The sequence below is a fragment of the Nomascus leucogenys genome, chromosome 2 (assembly GCF_006542625.1).
Source record: "Nomascus leucogenys isolate Asia chromosome 2, Asia_NLE_v1, whole genome shotgun sequence".
In the NCBI taxonomy this organism is placed as follows: domain Eukaryota; kingdom Metazoa; phylum Chordata; class Mammalia; order Primates; family Hylobatidae; genus Nomascus; species Nomascus leucogenys.
The window spans coordinates 14,964,376-14,978,121 of NC_044382.1; positions in this window are offsets into that span (position 1 = coordinate 14,964,376).

Consider the following 13,746-nt stretch of genomic DNA (forward strand, 5'->3'; position numbering starts at 1 on the left):
TTCCTCCCAGAAACAGAAAAAACAATCCTAAAATTTATATGGAACCACAGAAGACTCAGAATAACCAAAGCTACCCTACACAAAAAGAAGAAAACTAGAGGAATTACAATACTTAACTTCAAATTATACTACAGAGCAATAGTAACCAAAATAGCATGGTGCACAAGCCAATGAAACTTAAATCTGCTCCCTCTCCCTAACTCCACAACTCTTTCCATAAATTTTTTTTTAATGTTCATCTGTCTCTAAGCCCTTATTCTCCCTGCTCTAGTCAAGCCACAACTAACTCTCAGGAATACACCAAAAGCCTCCTAAAGGCTTCTCAATCTTTTGCCTCTCAATCATTTTCCAAACTATATAAAGAGAAAATAGATAATTGGTAGATGATAGAGCAATAGAACAATAGAAAGACAGACAGATACATAGATAGACAGAGATAGAATTCTGCTCTCGTTATATGGCTTATAAGTACCTCTATGATTAGGTCCTGATTAGGCCTCACATCCCTGGAGAAGTCTTTTCTAATCCCTTAGGTTTGGGTTAGATATCCCACATATATAATCCCACAACTCTAAGCACACAGTGACATTGCCTAGTTAATTTTCTGTCTCCTCTGCCAGACTGAAAGCTCCTTTAAGCCGAGGACCGCTTTTATTATGCTTGCCATTAAAACATTAGATTCGGCTAGGTGCAGTGGTTCACACCTGTAATCCCAGTACTTTGGGAGGCCGAGGCAGGCGGATCACGAGGTCAAGAGATCAAGACCATTCTGGCTACACTGTGAAACCCCATCTCTACTAAAAATACAAAAAATTAGCCGGGCGTGGTGGCACATGCCTGTAGTCCCAGCTACTTGGGAGGCTGAGGCAGGAGAATCACTTGAACCCAAGAGGCAGAGGTTGCAGTGAGCCGAGATCATGCCACTGCACTCCAGCCTGGCCAACAGCAAGACTCTGTCTCAAAAAAAAAAAAAAAAAAAAAAAAATTAGATCCTAGCCATGTGCCTAGAAAACAGCAGTTCATCACTGAATATTTATTGAATGAGTCTTGTTAATATTACAGACTGAAAAGTTTTAGTCAGCTACTACTAATCTTCTGTTAATCTTATACCCATCAGAATTCAAGCCTTGTCTTCTCAAACGATACTGTAAGTCTTCTGATTGGTTAAGGGTTGTGTTTGGAATTTACCTAAAAACTCACATAGGATTCAAACTGCACACTTTGCATAATACATAAAATACATGGCTTCTTATTATTTCAAAAATCTAAATTCCTACCAAATTCTTCAAGTTGACACTGAAGGCCTTATCAACAAAATATGTATAATGTCTTCAACACTCTTACCAAAACATCAATTTTGTATGTTTTTAGCCTATTTTCAAATATTTTCCCGCCTTATCTACCCTTCTGTACTGCCTTCCTCTCCTATCTCCTCCTCTGACCTATGCTTGCTCTGTTGCCATAATCTTGGATGTCTTCATCTCTTCCAATTTATTTTTTATCCTATCTTCAAAGGACTACTTCAGTTCTTGGCTTTCTGCCCCCTTTTTAAACAAACATTTTTTCAGTTATTCCTGTCTGTTTCAGGAATGGGACTAGTTATTGAGAAAACAAAATTAAGTAATATACTCTCCCATATAAGAGTCTGCATGCTGAAGTTGGGGATGGCTGGTATTTCAATTTCATATATACATATATGTTTTTGCTTTGTATTTTTGAGATGGAGTCTTGCTGTCACCCAGGCTGGAGTGCAGTGGAGCAATCTCGGCTCACTGCAACCTCTGCTTCCTGGGTTCAAGTGACTCTCCTGTCTCAGCCTCCTGAGTAGCTGCGACTACAGGCACCGCCACCAAGCCCGGCTAATTTTTAGTAGAGATCGGGTTTCATCATGTTGACCAGGCTGGTCTGGAACTCCTGACCTCAAGTGATCTGCCTGCCTTGGCCTCCCAAAGTGCTGGGATTACAGGCATGAGCCTATGTGCCCGGCCTTGAATTTCATATAATTAATGTGTGAGAAGGTACATACATGGTAGTGTGGGAGCAGGGAGAAGGGAGCACCCTCTGACTGAGCATAGGAGGAAGATGAATGGGAGAAGTCATTAAAAAAATTATTATACCTCATTTGTCTATATTCCTGTTATAAAATAGCACGTCTCATTCATTCCAGCACTTTCTGTGGCTAACATTTGTTGAGCACATCCATTAACTAATTTCACTCTTATTACAACTGTATGAGATAGAATGGCATAGATATTATGGTGATTAGCAATTTTCAGCCGGGAAACAGAGACACTGAGTCAATATGCATGTATTGCCTCAGTCATTGGTGGGTGACACAAAATACACTGGGGACAAAGAAAGTGGGGTATGTGAGTCACATGAATCCTAGGACAGTACTAGGCACACAGAAAATTACAAGCATTTTTTTCTGCTTTTATATCATTAGGCGTAAAGACAATCTGTACATTACTCTCAGAAACAGAAAGGAAATTCATAGCTGCTAATCCTCCACTCCAATATGTTCACACATAAAATCTAGATTTTTTTATTTGTATTTTCATACATTGTTTTGCTTGATTAGAATTTGGTCATGTGCTTGTGTAATGGGGAATGATCTCTCAAATAAGAAAGAAAGAATACCATAACACTTGCTTCTGTATTCAATAAGCCCAGAAATGAGAATTTGCCATCATTTCCCCCATTTTTATTAGGAAAAGAGTCTCTCTCCTGCTGTTCTTAGTGTAGACATCGAAGCAGTCGGGCCAGCCCATGGATTCCCTCATCCTCTGTGCACATATAACCAAGGTAAGGCTGCATCCAACTGTCTTTGCAGGGTTTCTCTTGCTGTTTGCATGAAAGAAAAGCTTGAAATAAAATTTACTCTTTGCTCTCAGCAAGAACTAATACTTATCAAATGCCCTGGTCAAACACAATAAAATCATACTGTGTAAGGAAATTGCTTTTGTAATTGATTTACTAGTTTTCATAGAGGGAAAAGCATTTCAGTAGCATTTTCATTAAACTGCTTGTCTACAATGACTAAAAAAAAAATCTAGTTCTCAGTTTTTAAAAACCCAGTATCTCTGTGGTTTGAATTTTTTTTAACAAAAAGTAATCGAATGAGGAAAAATACTAAACCTGATGGTGCACTGTATGGTAAATACAAGATCTAGATGTGTGCTTCCTTGTAGAGAAGTATAGAATTAGACATTATTTACAGGAATGAGAGTGCTTTTGTTATTGCTGTCTTAGGTTGGAAGACAGGAAAATAAAGGGAGAGAGGAGTAGCCTGCCTTTGTTTACACACACACACACACACACACAGAGACACACACACACACACCACGCACACACACACACACACCACGCACACACACACAAAAAGCTTTAACCCACTACCCTGAGCCTCAAAGCAGGACCTACCCAGCAAGAATAAACTCAACCGCAGAGTTCTTGCTACCTAGGACTTTGCACGTCACTCTAGGCCCCGCAATAAACACATAACTGCCAAAAGAAAGCTTTTATCATTTAAAATGCACTTGGTTCAAAAGAGATCAAGGTAACAAACTGCATCCAAGTTTCCTTTCAGTGAAATTACTTGATACAAAAACCAAACCGCTGCACTGTTGACTAAAAATACGTATTTTGCTATTTCAACATTAAACTGTAAGCTCCATAAAGACAAGGTCTCTGTGTATTTCACCAGGTCCAAGCCCACAATCAAGGTATGACTCTTAAACAAATGGATTTTAATTTCTTATTGAATCAAATAAAAAGTGTCTCTGAATGGATGTCACAATGATACCTTTCATCATTAACTTTTTATGGTAGAAAACTCCTTCCCAAGCTTCCACTTTTTGTCCCATTTTGGGGGTACATCAAAGGAAGAGAAAGAGCTTTGGGAGAGAAAACAAGAAAAAACAATGAGAGTAGCAAGAAAGAATGCTATAGGAAATGGAAAAATGCCACCTGGGATAATCAGATCAAAATCTTGAGCTCCAAACCCCAAATGGCAATTTTTGCTTGCCTGTAAATACATACAGTTATACCGTTGATTGAGCAATGGTTACATTTGATCGGAATTGTAAGAAGCTAGGCAAAGTGAAAAATATTTTTTGGACAAACTAGAGTATTCTAGGAAACCCACTTATCATGCTGACACAACTTGAAAGCATTCATTTATCGAACAAATATTTACTAAAACTTGCTGTTTGCTAAGCACTGTGCTTGGTGCTATGGATTCAAATAGGAAGATGCAATGTATATCTGCGATTTTTTTTGAGGTTATGGATAAATTGAACAATCTGTTATACAGACCCTTTCCCCAGGGGAAGGGACATTTAAACATGTACATGTTTTACATACAATTTCAGAGAGGATGTAGATCCTCCCAAAATCCTACAGCTGGATATTGTTAAATTAATTGGAATATTGACGGTTAAATAATGGAAGCTGTACGATTTCTATATGTGTGTGTGTATATGTGTGTATACACACACACACACACACATATATATATATACACAGAAATAGATATTTGTATGTCACTCCAGGTCCCAAAATAAGCCCATAACTGCCAAAAAAAAAGCGTTTATCATTTAAAATGCGCTTGGTTCAAAAGAGATCAAGATAACAAACTGTATCCAAGTTTCCTTTCAGTGAAATTACTTGACACAAAACCAAATCATATATATATACACATATAGGATATATATATATATATACACACACATATAGGATATATATATATATATATACACACACATAGGATATATATACATACACATATAGGATATATATATATAGGATATATATATAGGATATATATATATAGGATATATATATATAGGATATATATAGGATATATATATAGGATATATATAGGATATATATATAGGATATATATATATAGGATATATATATATATATCCTACATCTTCCATTGCTTTCTGCCCAAGCAGTCATCTGCATGCTGCTATGTTTCCTCTCTTTCAATTTCAATTAAATTCAGATTTTATTTTCTGGATAGAAACCTCTTGATTAGAACATGCTGCAAAAGGAAGTTTGCAAAGGCAGGGAAGACAGCAGGTGATCTCACTCAGACCCTTCCCAATTTTAGAGAACTTCCTGAAATAGCTCACAGAAATTAGTAAATCATTTTAACATAGTATTTAGAAACCTTCCCTAACCTGATTAATCAACTTATGGGCACTTTTCTATTTAAAAGGTTTTACTCACTTAAAAACACTTTTGCATTTTCAATGTGTAAATAACCAGCCAGATATGATGCAGAATTTTCAGGAAAAAATCAAGTCAAGGTGTCCAATTTCACACCAAAAAAGAATGCTGGGTTGACATTTAAAGTACTTGTTGGCACAAAAGACACTTGTTTTTTTTTTTTAAATCAATTATCCTGCACTCACTTGCTTTATCTATTTATGGATTACTGGAATTCATAATTGAATAATATGTAGATGTCACCTGGGGGTGCTAAACCAATTCTCCTACTTGGAATTGCCTGTCTAAGTAAGAATGACACCAAGTTTAGTATTTTCTCTCTGATTAGAGACACTATAGATTTGCAGTCGCCTCCATGTAATATAAATCAATAAAGAATAATTTTCCAGGCAGTAAATCAATTGTCAGTTCACAGACCCTAATACCCTTGTGCAGGATTTATTGAAAAAATGAATGGCAGTCTTGTTAGGAGATGTACAGCATGCTTTATAGGGACATAATAGTGTAAACCCCAAACTATTACCTTCACTATGGTGAAGAATCCAACAGGAATAACCCTTTCATTTCCATGGAAAGCAAACTCAAACAGATTTTTCGATTACAAAATGAAACATTTTAAAGATAATAACAAGATAAAAATCTATGGACTGGGAAGATATATCAGTCTTGAAGTCACCATAACCCTTTTGCTGGGACTTTCTGTACCTTGGGTGTGGTGGACCTGCCAAATTAATATTCTAAACCTTTGCCATCCAATAGGATATGTGCTAGCCACATGGGACTATTAAAATTTGCAATATGATTAGTCCAAATTGAGATGTGCCGTAAGTGTAAAATAAACACTGGATTTCACCTAGTACATCACAAAGAATGTAAAGTATCTCATTAATGATTTTTATATTGTTTGCTGAAATGGTAATAGGATATGTAGGATTCAGCAAAACATATTGTTAAAATTAATTTCAACAATTTTTTTTTATCTTTGTTATAGGGCTACTATTTATTTTAAAAGTATATATGTGGCTCACATAATCTTTTTTTTTTTTTTTTTTTTTTTGAGACGGAGTCTCACCCTGTCGCCCAGGCTGGAGTGCAGTGGCGCGATCTCGGCTCACTCCAAGCTCCACCTCCTGGGTTCACGCCATTCTCCTGCCTCAGCCTCCCGAGTAGCTGGGACTACAGGCGCCCACCACCGTGCCCAGCTAATTTTTTTTTTTGTATTTTTATTAGAGACGGGGTTTCACCGTGGTCTCGATCTTCTGACCTCATGATCCGCCCACCTCGGCCTCCCAAAGTGCTGGGATTACAGGCGTGAGCCACCACTCCCGGCCTGTGGCTCACATAATCTTTCTATTGTCCATCACTCTTCTGCACCAGGCATTTTGAAAGTCTTTTAACCCTAAAGATAAGTCTCGAGGGATGGGAGGTGGGTAAACCTAGGAGCACGCCAAATATATCTTCACGGTAAGTCCTTACGATTTTGGAAAGAATGATAACAACCTAGAGTATTGAGAATTAATTTGCTAAAGTGGTCCAAGTGACTCACGCAACAACTGTATTATTGTCAGCCATGACAACCCAGCAAATCCTCAGCAGACCAGATCGGTAGACGAAAACAAAACTGTGCTTTTTAGAAGAGAACAGTATATGGATCCTCTGAAGAGGTGGTAGAAAGATCATAGCTGGATATTCAATGGGGGTGGAGGGAGAGGCTTCCACAGGCCATATGATAAACACGATTAAAGTTCTAGGCAAATGAAACCAGAGAGCCAGAAAGGAGAAAAATGCCACATCTGCTAATGGCTACATAATCAGATTTCAGCTGATGAGAGCTATATGGAAGATTTAGCCAAGAGAAGTCTGATTAACACTCTACAAAAATATTTCTAATTTGTTCGTGTCAAAACATATCTTTGATTCAATAGCTACAGTCTTATTCATTATTGTATGCCCATAATCTTGCACAGGATCTTACTCTAGAAAAACACTCAATAAGTACTTGCTGGATGAATAAAATGATTAAATGGAAAGAAAAATAAACAATGCATGATGCAAATTTTTCTACTGTACAGAACTAGAAATATTCATGGAGCAGATTAGAGAGATTGTAACTCCAGACAATGAAGAAGGAAATACTGAGGAGAGTAGATTTTTAGATGGAAGAATAAGGAAAAAGTAAAATGCAAAATAACATTAATGAGTCCTACATCAGGGGAAGGTAAACAAGAATTATAAAATGAAAAGAGTATTAGAGTCTAGGCTAATTTTTACAATTCTCTGGCTGAGAATTATAAGTCATAGGCTTTCTGAATCTCAAAATTTAAAGTTGTGTAAAAGGCTTTGAAATTAATTATAAAACTTCAGCAGTCTGTAATGTCAGTGATATGGGAGAAATCAAAGAATGTAACAATCCCAAAATCCTCAGTAAGTCCTTTTAACAGATTTAACATCAAGAAGAAAATGCATGTACATTTCAGTGCTTCTCAACCAGGGGTGACTTTGCACCCCAAGGGATGTTTGGCAATGTCTGGAGACGTGTGTGTGTGTGTGTGTGTGTGTGTGTGTGTGTGTGTGTGTGTGTGTGTATGTGTTATTACAACTAGAAGGTGCTACTGACATCTCCTGGGTAAAATCAGATATGCTGCAAAGCACAGAACAGCCCACCTCCTGCCAAAGAATTACCCAGCACAAATGTTAATAGTACAAGTTTGAGAAATGTTGATCTACAGTGATACAGAAGTAGTATTTACAGAAGCCAATGATGGCGAGACAAGAATATGCCAGAAATTTCAGAGCATTCTGCTGATAGGACAAAAGAATAGTTTGTAAAGACAAGCTTAAAAGAATGAAATAATACCTAAATTAATTGTTGGCCCCTGGTTTTTCTCTCAATAGCATTTCAGAAGTTTTACTAGAATTCTTCTTAAGAAATCATCATCTCTAAGAAAATGATAAAAAATAATTCAAATTTACATGGGAGATGTATGTGTATTTTATGCAGAGGAAGCAAAAATTATGCTTTATTATATTATGAATAAAAAGACTTGTCATAAATTGAGTCTGGATTCATTTCTTTATGCTTAATAAAGCCTGCACACAGCATCTGAAGAGAAGGTAGATAGAAAAGGTACCCATTAAAATATTTACCCTTCCAAGTAACCTAAAGTGGTAAGAAATATAGGCTTAATTATCTTCTCAGATTTTCAGCTACCACCTGAATTTGTAGTCCTACTATACTTGAAAAATAGAGAACAAGTTTAATACTAAATTTAAATCTACTGCTTTAAAAATGCTTTCCTTGAGCTGCAAACTATAATCATGTATTCTATATCACCATGAGTTTTAGTACATTAATACGATATAAATTATGCTTTAAAGATATATTCATGATTTATAATAATTACAACTCTCAGAAACTAATAGCCAGAAGCACTTGACTTTTACCTTCAAATATTCTCACTCAAATCCAGTTAAAATACTGTTTGAATCAGCATAAGAGCTTCTATGGTGGGATTTTAGAAACAATCATCATTTTTTAAAGAACCCTGCTATTATATTAATACTTAATAGCTTGATGGGTTACTCTTCCCAGGTACCTTATTTTCATTTTTATAAAAGTCTATTAAGAATATGCTTTAATAGAATTCTATTGGTGACATTTTCAAGGGCACAAAGCTAAAAAGTATATATGCATATGGATGGGTGGGAGGGAAGACGTGGATGAAGGGTGGGTAAATTTTTAGAATTTCTCACCGTATTAGTTTGCTGAGGATGCTATAACAAAGTACCAAAAATTGTCTGGCTTAAAACAACAGAAATTTATTCTTTCACAGTTATGAAGGCTAGAAGCCTGAAATCAAGGTGTCAACAAGGTTGGTTCCTTCTGGAGACTTTAAGGAAAAATCTGTCCCTTGCCTCTATCCTAGTTTCTAGTGGTTGCTGGCAATCCTCGACATTACTTGGCTGTGGCAACATTTAACTCCAATATCTGCCTCTGCCTCCACATGGCCTTCTTCTCTGTGTTGCTGGCTCTTCTTTGCTAGTTGGTCTCTCTGTTTCTTCTATTAAAAGGACACAAGACATGAATTTAGGGCCCACCTAAATTCTGAGATGATTTCATCTCTCGATCCTTAATTAAATCCCTCCACAGATACCCTATTTCCACATCCAAACACATTCTGAGGTTCTGGCTGGACATAAATTTGGAAGAGAGACATGATTTCAGCTTGCTACGCTCACCATATCTTATTTGTGGTCAACTATTTTGTTTAAATAAAGCTCTGACTCTGTCTGTGTATCCCTCTCTCATTTTCCATATGGCACCACGCCTGAAATTGAATGTGGATCACCCTTCCCAAGGACCCATGATGTCATCTATAAAATAGCATCACCACCAACAGATGTCAATGAAAGAACTCAAGCTGACTTAGAATAAAGTAGCCAATATACCAGTTTGGGGCTTTTTTAAAAAACAGGTTGGGTATATTAGATAAGTGATTTAACTTTTCAATGTCTGTGTTATCAGGAAGATTAAATGATATAATGTACTTGGAGTTTGATCCTAGCTCTTCCACTGAATAGCTATTTGACCTTAGACAAATTGCCTGGTTTCCTTTATCTCATATTCTTTATGGGTAAAATCAGAATAATATAGATTTTAATGGCAAGACAAAAATCTTGCAGATGAATATGCCTACCACTGTGGATCTGATGGTTAGCCAGATAATAAACTTTATTTAGCCAGCACGATGGAGTTTATTTATTATTTGAATTTAAATTACTTTAGGCAGAGCAGGCATTCTCTTCAATTTGCCGTAGGCTCCACTCTCCATTTGAATGAAACTGAGTTTATCTGTACTGAGAGGGCTTTATGTCTACAATGTCAATACATAGCAAAAATTCAGTAAAGGAGTAACATCAGAGGCTACCTGTCCCAGTACTAACTGGCATGTTCAGAAAAAAGGAATTCACCACCTACAGTGAAAGCTCACTCCATGTTTTAAGATAACCCCATTTTCTGGTAAATTCTTCCTTCTGTTCCTGTAACTTTCATTCACTGACCTTAGTTTTTATCCCTAAGACAATATTAATGAAATCAAATCCTGCCTTTATTTACATAAACACATCTGTTGTGACTCCTCAATACATGCGATGTGTATAACAGCATTCAAAGCCATGATTATAAATTACAATTAGTGTACATCATGAAGCCATTCATCTCAATGTTGTCAAGTATTGCCCAAGGAATTTTCCATTCCATTAGACAATTATATTCTAAGCTAATAAGTAATCAGCCCTCCTTTACTTTTTTGACTTTGTAGAATATGATGGGAAAACTCCAATTAGTCATTCCCAATGTTTATAGGAAAAAAGAACAGAAATATACCCTTGTATGAATTTAACAAGAGCTTTCCTTTATTCAATTTTCTTGGGGACAAGGATCATAGAATCAGAAAAATGGACAATTTTCTTTCATACAGCAATAATTTTTAAACCACTCTTAATTTCAGATTTAGCAATAAGATGTAGTAAGCCTTTTCCCCAAATCCCAGGCTACCTGTCCAGTTTCAGGATTTTTAAAGTTTGGGATACAGTGAAAATGCTAACATGAAGCTACTGATCAATGGTCAGATGTCAGCAGTCTGGAGAATTTGACGGACACTCTGGATCAGCCCTGGTAATCCTGGTATTCCTGATATTTAGAATGCATAAGAAATACCATTCACACCTTGGACAGTGACTTCTCATGCTAAGGCTGTAATTACCAAGTGGTCAGATGTCAATATAGTCAGCCTTCTGAAATGGCTATAGGATTTCTCTGGGGTCTAGAATGCTGAGATACTAAGCTTGCTGATGGCAAAATAAACTACTGTCACCAAGCCCTTGATATTTAGCCCTATAGAAACTAATTCCCTTGGGCAATCCAAAGTGCCCCATACAGTAACTATTGGGGATGGCAAAGACAAGAATGCCATAGCTAGTAATTTTCAAAGTATTCCATGTTTACATGTCTATCCATTTCCCTCACTTACTAACTTCACCCAAATAATCCTCTGATTTAGAAAACAGTTGCATTTAAAATTTTCTAATGCAAAAGTCTATGAAGTCAGTTGAGTGATCCTAATTTATCAATTACAAATTTAGAAAAAAGACTATGGTATGCCAAAGAGGTTTCTAAATTAACGTTTTCAAAGACCTACACAAAAACTAAATGTACATTGTAGACAAGTACAGCAAAGCAATAAAACGATAAAAATCACTAGTAATCAATCCTAACCATCAGAGGTAACAGGTGGTAAAATCTGGATTTTTCCATAGACTTATTCAGACACCTGAAGACTTATAATAATGGAAAGTAAGATGATTATCAACTCTATATGCTATGGCTACAGTTTCTACCTAGGCGATGACCTTCTCTACTACCATTTTATCCAGCTTTACATTCTATGATGTCAGCCTACAGAATTTCTCCTATATTTTATATATACACTGATCTACTCTCAAAATTTTATCCTATATATACATCTACTCTCAAAACTTTATCCTACATATACACTACTTTATCCTATATATACACTGGTCTACACTCAAAACTTTATCCTATATATACATCTACTGTCAAAACTTTATCCTACATATATACTACTTTATCCTATATATACAGTGATCTACTCTCAAAACTTTCTGCCGCTGTTACCACGTAATTCCTGCTATCTGAATATTTAGAATAACTAGTAAAATTAGCCTGAATGATAATCATCACATTGTATTGTATGCAATAACTAAAGCCATATTACTCAGGCTTTAAATTAAGAAGTCTAGTTCAGTAAAAATGAATTTGGTACAACCTAATGTTTGATACTTGATACATTTATTTAGTTTTTCAGAAGAAGAGATCTTTATTTGGCAAATATAGGCAAATTAGGCAAATAGAATAAACATATTTCAGGGATTTTAAAACATTAATAAATGCATAGTCATAGTAATATTTCTTAAGGAAACCAAAAGATGCATTTAATCAAAATTAATTCTCATCTCCAATATGCTGATGAACTGTGAAAGTATCAAAAAGTCAAAATAAAACTAAAATAAAAAAATTAAAATAAAAAGTCAAAATAAAATTAAAACAAATTGACTTTTTAAGCCATGGTAATTGTACTTAGTTATTACAGGCATTTTTTAAAAAGTACGCATCTTATAGTTCAAAAATTTCAGTCTATAATTCAGAGGGAAGATGAATTAATCCTGACAATGGCATTAAATAGTATTTAATAAATATCAACATTGGAAATGAGACAGTAGGATGATCAAGAGAGTGGGTCCCATCATTGAGGTGGCAGGCTAGGATGGGACAATACAGATCAAGGGTGCAAGTTGAAGCATCTCCTGTAATGAGCACAGCCTGTGAACATGAAGAACAGTTACATTTTACTCATTTTCTACATTCCAGTTTCCTTCAGGCAGCCTTTTAAGTGAGTCTATGGGAATAAAGACAGAGGCTACTAAACCTTTATGTAGCAAATAATACCAGAGAGATTGAGCCAGGCACGGTGGCTCACACCTGTACTCTCAGCACTTTGGGAGGCCATGGCAGGACGATCACCTGAGATCAGGAGTTCTAGACCAGCCTGGCCAACATGGTGAAACCCTTTCTCTACTAAAAATATGAAATTTGCTGGGCGTGGTGGTACACACCTGTAATCCCAGCTACTTGGGAGGCTGAGGTGAGAGAACCCCTTGAGTCCAGGGGGTGGAGGTTGCAGTGAGCCCAGATCACAACACTGCACTCCAGCCTGGGCGACAGAGCAAGACTCTGTCTCAAAAAAAAAAAAAAAAAAAAAAGAGAGAGAGAAACAGAGAGAATGGCAGCTAAACAGAGGGTACTTCTCATTACCAGGATAAATGATGGAGAAGCCCAGAGTAGCAACACAGCACTGAGCTAGAAGTGAAAAGTGACCACCAGGAAAATGGGAAAAAAAAAATGTAGAATTAGAATTCCACTAAAGCAGGAGGATTATACTAGTAGTAGACTAAAGAGGTACCAAGCACAAGTCTGGGCTAATACATGGAGCTTATACAAAGTAGCCAGACCTTTTGGTATCAGGGAAAATGTAAAGACTATGTATTTCTGTATTAGCGTTATACTGCTGTGTACAAATAATCATCAACTTAGTAGTAGTTTCAAACAAGATCCATTTGTCACACTACAGTTCTGTAGGTCAGCTGAGAACTCAGCAGAAGGTCTCATTAGACCAAAATGAAGGTGTCAGCTGGACTGAGCTCTTGTGTGGAGGCTTTGGGGAAGACTCACTTCCAAGCATATTCAGGGTATTGGAAGAATCCACTTCATTGTGGCTTTAGGTCTCAGGACCCTATTTCCTTGCTGTATGTCAACTGGGAGCTTCTTTCTGTTATTATAGGCCACCAGCATTCCTTCTCAGGTAGCCCTCTACTTTTTTTAAAGATGAGTGTAAATGATACAACAAATCCTTCCTACACCTGGAATCT